Source organism: Muscardinus avellanarius (assembly GCF_963383645.1).
Source record: "Muscardinus avellanarius genome assembly, chromosome: 9".
NCBI classification, from domain to species: Eukaryota; Metazoa; Chordata; class Mammalia; order Rodentia; family Gliridae; genus Muscardinus; species Muscardinus avellanarius.
In genome coordinates, this window is record NC_137795.1 from 66,039,578 (window position 1) to 66,045,577 (window position 6,000).

Genomic DNA, 6,000 nt, shown 5'->3' on the forward strand with positions numbered 1-6,000 from the left:
AATATTGTATATCAAAAGACAATGTAAACAGAGTTCACAGTTACTAATAGAATGGGATAAAATATTTCCAATTGCTATATCTGAAGGTATATAAATATTCCAACTAGAAATCCTAAAAATTAACAACAATAAAGGCAAACAATACCCTTTAGAGATAGGTAAAAGACTAACATAAATAATGAATCTCCACAGATAACCAATCTTAGTTGTCTGTTGGATGGAAAATCTTGTTTCTCTAGTTCTGGAGTGTGTTACCTATTTCTTCTTTGTAGTTAATCTCTTTGAGTATTTTCTCTAGTGCTGGTTTTGAAGACATAAATTCCTTCAGTTTCTGTTTGTCATGGAAGCTTCTTATTTCTCCATCTAATTTGATAGAAAGTTTTGCTGGGTAGGAAATTTTTGGCTGGAAGTTGTTTTCTTTCAGAATTGGGAATATGTTACTCCAAGCCCTTCTGGCTCTCATAACTTGGTTTGGGAAGTCTGGAGTGATTCTAATTGGTTTGCCTCTGAATGTCACTTGGCCCTTTACTTTTGTTGCCTTTAAGATTCTCTGCTTGGCTTCCACATTGGTCATTTTGACAATTATGTGGCGTGGGGATCCTCTTCTCCGATCCTGTCTAAAGGGAGTTCTATAAGTTTCCTGGACCTTTGTATCAACCTCTTGCTCTATGTTTGGAAAATTTTCTGCTATTACTTCCTTGAAGAGATTGTTGATCCCTTTGGTTTCACTTTCTTTTCCCTCCTCTATTCCAATTATTCTTAGGTTAGCTCTCTTAAAATGGGCCCATATTTCTTCAATGTCAGATTCCTGCTGTCGGATATTTTTTTCTAGATTAGAAACTATGAGTTCATTTTTGGATTGCTCATCTTCTAAGAGCGAGATTCTGTTCTCCATGTGGTCTAATCGGTTGTTTGTGCTTTGAATTGAGGCCTTTACTTCATTAATTGCATCCTTTATCTCTTTTTGGCTCTCTCTGAGTTCTTTTCGAAGCACCTCTATTATTTCTACAGTTATTTTCCTGATTTGATCTTCTAGAAATCTCTGATTTTCTGTTTTATCGGGTTCTGATGTTGTGGGGTTGTGGGCATTTATTGCTCCAGTATTACTCCTCTTTCCCATGATTTCCGATGTTTGTGCCTTCTCTGGGTTCTTCCCTTGGGTCACTATGACTTTGCTTAAGGTGCTCTGGATCTCGAGTCTGTAGTATCTCAGACCCCACTACTCCTTTACTGGGTTGTATCACAGAGTCTCCAACCCAGAGAGTCGATAGAGGCTGCTTTAGACTGTGGGGGGTGCCAGGTTGTACGTTCTCCTATGGTGTGATATCTCTGCCACTGCCCCTCCCCCACTGGGTCAAGTCCCAGGGAGTATAGTACTGGGATTTCTCCTCTGTGGCCCGCAATTTGACTCACTGTTCTTGAGTACGCAGATGTAGCTGTACTGGCCTCGCTGAATTCGGTGCTGCTGCCGCCGGTGGCAATATGGTGCCACTGCTACGCCCTCGGCTGTGGGGCTGGTGTTTTTCTTCTTGGTTTTGATTTCCACTCTGAATCCCTGCAGCGTGTGCTGAGCTCGGCCACTGGGAGCTTTAGATGCTCTCTGCGCGGAGAAATCCCGCCTGGCTGTTCCGCAGTGGCTCACCTCGGCTTGCTGTAGCTGTCCCGTGAATTCGCCGGTGCCGCCGGCAGTATGGCGCTGCTGCCGCGTCTGCCGCGTCCTCGGGCGTGAGGCCGGTTATCTCCTCTGTGGCTCTGTTCTCAGTCCGCTTTCTCTCTGGAGCCTGGTGATTTTTTGGTTCACTGGTGATGGTGTTTTCTGGCTATGAAAGGCGCTGATTTTGTGGTAATGGAGATTTGTTGTTAGCGGGGCTCTTAAGCCCCGCTTTTCTCGGTCGCCATCTTCCCGGAAGTCCTTCATTTCTCATATCATATTTGACTACAAATGACACTAGTTTGTTTATAAATGTCAAATTCCATCTCTAAGTTTGAAGATGATCATTATTCAAAAGACTTGGGAGATTGCTTTGAGATAAGACTCATTTAGATACAAATTTGGGATATATTAGTTAAAAATCATTCATACTGCCTGACATATACATACTTATTTATGTGTAGAAGAATTTTGACTATGAGACATCTGAGAAAAGCGTATATCAACAAAACCAGGTATTTACAGAGCTTATCTCTGAATTCCTCACATATTTATTCTAATTTTTAAAAATATGTCAAATATGCCAGGCGTAGTGGTGCGTGCTTATAATCTCAGTACTTGGGGGGCTGAGACAGGAGTTTCAAAGGTTCTTGGCAGCCTCAGCTACTTAGTGAGGCCAGTACTGCAGAAAGAAGGAAGGAAGGAAGGAAGGAAGGAAGGAAGGAAGGAAGGAAGATGTTTATTAATTTCACTCTCCAGCCCTAATATCCTAGTCCCAGGCTTAAGAAAACAGTAATCTATTTTCTCTCTGTATAAGTTTGCCTCTTCTGGACATTTTGTGTGAGTGGAATGCACTACGTGATGTTTTCTGATGCCCCTTTCTTTCCTTTTCTTTTTGTGGCACTGGAGATTGGACACAGGGTGTCTGGCACATGGTAGGCAAGCACTCTCCCACAGAGCTACCCTCCACCCCAGCCATTTTCATTTTCTTTTGAGACAGAGCTTCGCTAGGTTGCTCAGGCTGACTTTGAACTTGAGATCCTCCTGCCTCAGCCTCCCCAAGTAGCTGGGTTTACAGGCATGTGCCACCGCGCCCAGGGTGATGCTTTCTTTCACTCAACACACATTTATTTATTTATTTATTTATTTATTTATTTATTTATTTATTTATTTATTTACTGGGGATGGATCCCTGGGGTTTTCTACCTTTCTACCTCTGGGCTATACTTTCAGGCCTTTTTTTTTTTTTTTTTTTTGGTGGTACTGGGGTTCCTGGAAACCCTTCTACCTCGGGGCTACACTCCCAGACCTATTTTACTCTTTAAATTTTGAAACAGGGTCTCTTAAGCCGGCATGGCTGGCTTCGAACCTGTGCGATCCTCCTGTCTCAGCCTCCCAAGCACAGGGATTACAGGCATGCGCCACCACGCCTGGCTAGGACTATTTTATATTTTATTTGGAAACAGGGTCTTACTAAGTAGCTGTGTCTGGAAATAGTAGACAATCTATTCTGAAGCAAATATGAGTGACCAGGGCCCAGGAACATGGACCTACTCCACCATGGCAGAGGTTATGTTGTAGGGGTGCTGGAAAGCGGGCTAGAAGAAGCGCTTTCCCCCCAGTATTAGAAGTTAACTAGAGAAGTCTTCTTCCATATTAGGATTAGAAATAAGGTATTAAAATAGAGTTAAGGCCGGGCGTGGTGGCGCACGCTTGTAATCCCCGCGCTTGGGAGGCTGAGACAGGAGGATCGCGCAGGTTCGAAGCCAGCAGCGCTGGCTTAAGAGACCCTGTTTCCAAAACTAAAAAGTATAAAATAGGTCTGGGAGTGTAGCCCGGAGACAGAAGGGCTTCCAGGAACCCCAGTACCACAAAAAAAAAAAAAAAAAAAAATAGAGTTAAGATATAGAAGTAAGGTAGGATTGGAAATATAATGGAGATCTATAAGCCCAGCTGCCCAGGTTGCAGGATTCAAGGAGGAGGGTAGGGGACCTACAAGGTCAAAGCCTCTAATCTCCAGCTTGCCAGCCAAGGTCTTTGTAAATGGGACCCCATCCCCATTTCTCTGAGCTAGATCAGCAAACAAGGCCAGGCTAATCTGCTCTCCAGGCAGATTATTCAGTGCAGAGATAAGCCTGGCCCAGCCAAGGTGGGTGGGAAAGGCAGAGCAGGCTCTGACGTGTGTGGATGCATGTTTTAAAATTATTGGTTGTACTTGTTTGTCCTTGTATCTGATTGGTTGTATTCTAAGGTTGGCGGGCTCTGACGTGTGTAACCACTCCCTCATGTGTAACCACTCCCTCCTAGGGTTATAAAATTCAGAGCGTGGAGTGGGGAGGGGTCGAACCTCAGCCATAGTGTCTTGGTCTCGACCCCTGGCTAGCCGGAACAATAAACCTCGCTTGCATTTTTACATCTCTTGTGAGTCCTTCGATATTTGGGTTGGTGGGCAATTCTTGGACCCTTCAATGTGAACCATATTAGTCACAGAACAGAAGAAAGGCGTAAACCTGTGCAGTTCCCAAACACGTTGGTGATGGCATTTTCAAGCGCTTTTTTTTTTTTTTTTGGTTTTATTTTTGGTTCTAGGGAATGAACCCAGGTGCATTCTACCTCTGAACTATATACCCTTAGCCTTTTTTATTTTGAAACAGGGTCTGAGTTGCTGAGCCTCTCTAGGTGGCTGAGGCTGATCTTAAACCCCCTTGTCTCAGCCTCCCAACTACTGGGATTATAGGCATGGGCTAAAATGCTAGCTTCAGATGTTATTTTTGTTACGGATTTGGGAGAGTATGGTTGTGGGGAAACTGTTCCTGGGGACCCCTGTTAGGGTCCCGTACACAATTTCCCTTAAACCACAAAAAAACCCAAAACGACCAAAAACAGAAAAAAAAAAAAACACGGGTTCTTGTCCTAAGCTAAGAATAAATATGCATAGCTTGGACAGTTGCTGAAGATTTAAAGAAGCTTATTAAAAAGATAGAAATACAGAAAATAGAAATACAGAAAATAGTTACAGCCCCATGCCAGAATGGCATGGGGGGGTGGTTCAAATGAATGCCCCACCAAAGATACAACTTGTGGACCCATGACCTCCATCTTGTTTATATAGCAGTAAACTCCCTGTAAGCTTCCTCCCCCAGCAAGGTGTGGCAAGGTGTTTCCTTTCATGAAGGTCCACCCCTCCTCCCATCCTAGCTAGATTACCCAATTATTATGTAAACCTGTCTTTAGAATGAGGATGAGGAAGTCCTAGTTCCCCTCTCCTGTAGACTTGCTAGGTTTATTTATTTATTTATCTATCTATCTTTCTATCTATCTATTTATTTATTTATTGGTGGTACTAGGGGTGGAACCCAGAGGCTTTCTACCTCTGGGCTATACTCCCAGACCTATTTTATATTTTTGGAAACAGGGTCTCACTAAGTAGCCGAGGCTGGCTTCGAACCTGTGCGATGCTCCTGTCTCAGCCTCCTAAGACTGGGGATTACAAGCCTGCACCACCATGCCCGGCTTAGCTAGGTTAATTTACATTGGAATAATTGCCTGCTTTTAGGCAGAAACCAAGTCTTTTCACAGATTTGCCCCTCACCCAATTTTTTAAATATATTAATAATCATAGCTTTCTCAAATCTTCCTAGGCCACTCCCAATACTGGTACAATATATAACTACAATACACCCAAAAAATGCATTAAAAAAGAGTTGGGCATGGCCGGGCGTGGTGGCACACTCTTGTAATCCCCAGTCTTGGGAGGCTGAGACAGGAAGATCACACAGGTTTGAAGCCAGCCTTAGCTACTTAATGAGGCTCTCAGCAACTTAGTGAGACCCTGTTTCCATGTAAAATATAAAAATAGGGCTGACAGCATAGCCCGGAGGTAGAAAGCCCCTGGGTTGTTCCACCCCCAGTAACACACACACACACACACACACACACACACACACAGAGTTAGGCATGGTGACACACACCTGTAATTCCAGTACTTGGGAGGCTGAATCAGGTAGATGGCAGTTTCAAGGCCAGCCTCAGCAATTTTGAGACTCTGAGCAACCTAATGAGACCCTCTTTCAAAATAAAAAAAAATTAAAAAGGGCTGGGGGCGTAGCTTAGGGAGAGAATGCCCCTGCGTTCAATCCCTAGTACTCTCTCCATAACACAAAGATAGCCCATGATGATTTTGACTTCCCATTTGCAACATTTCATCTTTCCACAATCCATGTTTTAGTGAGGCAGAGCATAAAATATTTCAGCACAGATGTGGCTCTCTCAGGGAATTTTAGGTCCCAGTGTTATATAGTATGTATCAATACTTGAGTTGTTTTTATTTTGTGAACCAAAGTTCTTGA